Source organism: Arachis ipaensis, chromosome B09 (assembly GCF_000816755.2).
Source record: "Arachis ipaensis cultivar K30076 chromosome B09, Araip1.1, whole genome shotgun sequence".
Taxonomy (NCBI): domain Eukaryota; kingdom Viridiplantae; phylum Streptophyta; class Magnoliopsida; order Fabales; family Fabaceae; genus Arachis; species Arachis ipaensis.
In genome coordinates, this window is record NC_029793.2 from 122,491,175 (window position 1) to 122,494,369 (window position 3,195).

Consider the following 3,195-nt stretch of genomic DNA (forward strand, 5'->3'; position numbering starts at 1 on the left):
TGCAAGGATGGAAAGAGAAACTATTAAATCAAGCCGGAAAGGAAGTCATGATAAAAGCAGTAATACAGGCGATTCATGTCTACGCCATGAATATCATTAAATTCCCCAAATCCTTTTGTAAGAGAATTGAAGCAGCAATAGCCAGATTCTGATGGAGAAGCAATGGAAAGGAAAGAAGCATTCACCAGAAGAGTTGGGAAAAAATGACAAGGAGCAAAACAAATGGAGGTTTGGGATTCAAGGATTTAGAATGCCAAAACATAGCACACATGGCTAAACAAGCGTGGAGGTTGTTAAAAGAGGAGGATGCTATATGGGTTCGGACGCTAAAGGCCATTTATTACCCGAATTGCAGCCTATGGGAGGCAGAAGAAGGAAGGAACGCATCATGGATATGAAAGAGCTTGCTGGAGGGAAGGGATTTCCTTAGAAAGAAAGGAAGTTGGAGTATAGGGAATGGAGCGGAGGTAGATATTTGGGAAGACAATTAGGTGGTAGGATTAGGAAAGTTGGGAAGAGGCGGAGCAGGAGGTATTAGAAAAGTGAGTGAGCTGATTAGAGAAGGGGAGGGTTGGGATAGGAACAAAATTAAAGAAATATTTCATGGAAGTGTAGCTGAACTAATAACCAAAACTCTTATCAGCCTGATCAATAAAAAGGATAATTTTATTTGGCAGCACAGAAATGATGGACAGTACACCGTGAGAACCGGTTACCATGCCGCTAAGGAGGAGAAGGATTCGAAGGAAAAGGGAAGAATCTGCAAGGCTTCGACTAGTCAGGATTGGAGGGAGGTTTGGAGGCTATATGGAGACTATCGGTGCCTCAAAAGGTTAGGATGTTTTTAAGGAAAGCAGTGCACAGAATTCTGCCAGTAAATACGAATATGCATCAGCGGAGAATTACAACGACGCCTTCATGTAGCATATGCCAGAAAGAGGATGAAACAATTGAACATGCGCTATTATTGTGTCCGTGGACTAGAGCAGTATGTTTCGGATCTAGCATTCAAGTTGTGGCTACGGCCTATAATGTAAGATCTTTTGGAGAATGGATAATGGATAAAATCAGAAGAATAAAGACTAAAACAGGGAGTGAACAAGGAAAAATTTTATGCAAGTTCGTATGTGTTTGTTGGTGCATTTGGAAAGCAAGGAACCAGCATATATTCCAGCAAACAGAAATCAGTCCACAAAAGGTAATAATCCAATCAAAATATCTAACAGCAGAATTTCACAAGGCAACACAGGGATCCATTACAGCAAACATACCAGAGACAGGCAGGGGCGGTGTGAGAAAGAGAATTACCTGGAGACCGCCGCCAAAGAATAGGCTGAAAGTGAACACAGACGCAGCTTTCCACAGGGATACGGGTACGGCAGCTCTAGCAGCGGTAGTAAGGGACTGGCAAGGAAAGATCATCACTGGGACAACAGCAACATTCAAGACAATATCACCATTAACAGCGGAAGCTCAAGCATACAGAGAAGCACTCAAACTCATTAAGAATCTTCAAATACCCAATTGTATAATTGAAACAGATAGCTTACCTCTAGTTCAAGCAATCAAGGCTAGAATACCTATAGCGGAAGCAGATGCAATCATTCGGAATATTCTCCAACTGCTAGACGAGGCTCCAGATGTGGAAGCTACCTGGACTCCAAGGGATGGCAACAAATTAGCTCACCAACTGGCAGCGATGGCAGCAGGGAATAATCTTGGGAGACAGTGGACAATGAACCCACCTACTCTAGTAAGAAATACAATCAGATCAGAAGCAAGTCTCGCATCATTTCAGCATATTCAAGGTATACAAAATCAAGTAATTCAGAATCTAGCCAGCAACAATTCTGTTTCAACCAGCCTTCAAGGACTGCAATTAGAAGAGAGGTTACCTGGAGGGGTGGAAATGGAAACCCGAGACAAGCCATCAGCGAAAGTCAAGGACCAGCTTCATCCCAAAGCAGCGCACCTACCCACCAACGACAGCCACAAGGTAGCCTTCGACAGGGCACACAAGGATCGAGGAGGAGGCGCGGTCGATCGAGCAGAGACACATAATGTGGTACGCCGGAGAAGGGGTAGCGATGGTCAACCCAATGATTCAACACAGGCTTCGCGGTAGATCCGGTGGAAGGCTATCGAAGGAGGAGCGGCGCGCGGGTCGGCATTCGGAGGAAGGACAGGGGAGGCAGATAAGGAAGGGACATCCGAGGTGAGCCGCAGCACGTCATAGCCAATGGGAGAGGAGGAGCTCGAATCAGGAACATGCACCATGGTTGGAAGGAGAAGAACAAAACGGTAGAGAGCTCGTTGTGAAGGAGGGAGAAGACCAGGTTGGGTCAGGTTGTGTCCGGGCCGGCCTCGGGTTTGGGTTTCGGTGCGGGTCTATTAGCTTCTGCTGCCTTGGGCCGGGTTGATTGGCTGGCCCAAGACCACGTCCAAAAAAAAAAGGCATTCATGGTTAACCAAGTTAGGTTGGTCTAGTGGTTAGTTTACCTGTCTGCTTAAGTAAGTGTCGGAGGTTTAAATTTCATCTTGTGTATGTAACAACTCATTGGCCAGTGACAAACCCTTAAACGGAGCTCTGATTCACAACGGATTAGTTCTTGATCTGTCGGGTTAGAGGATACCGCGAATAACAAAAAAAAGGCGTTCCTAATTACTACCAAAAATGCAAGACACAAGGGTTCATTAAATGGGGCGGGGCAGGGTGGGAACGTCGTTGTGCGCGCTTGGATTTGTTAGTTTTTTTATGGTTGATGGCTGCTTCTACTTCTAGTTTTGTTAAAGTGAATTTGAAATTAAATGAATGAATTTAAGAAATTTTATGTTTTAGGTGTTGTTTAGTGTTTGATTGATCTAGTTTGAATATGAGTTGTAAGTTTAATGTTGCTGGTAATGGAGATTATGATTCCAAAGATTGATTTCTTTTAAGTTTTTTTAAAAATCTGTGGAGACCCCGATTTCTAGCAGATATGGGATCCTCGTTACCTATTACGAGGATGGAGTGGGGACAGGGATGGATTATGGGTGGCGGAAACAGGGATGAATTATGATTAGCAGGGACATACGGGGACCCATTGCCATCCCTATTCAAAAAAGAAAATAAGCTACGTCTCTTCACTCCCGAAAAAAAAAAAAGTTATGTGACAAAGAAAACAACTATTTTTAATTATAAAAAATTTAAATAGT

General features: G+C 43.8%; 1 long non-coding RNA gene across 1 annotated transcript; it reads right to left on the minus strand.

The window, feature by feature from the left end:
- Positions 1,619–2,052, minus strand: LOC110267011. The gene is made up of 2 exons (XR_002354294.1): positions 1,896–2,052; positions 1,619–1,745 (listed from the first exon to the last, which is right to left on the minus strand). It is a non-coding gene; the product is annotated as an uncharacterized LOC110267011 (long non-coding RNA).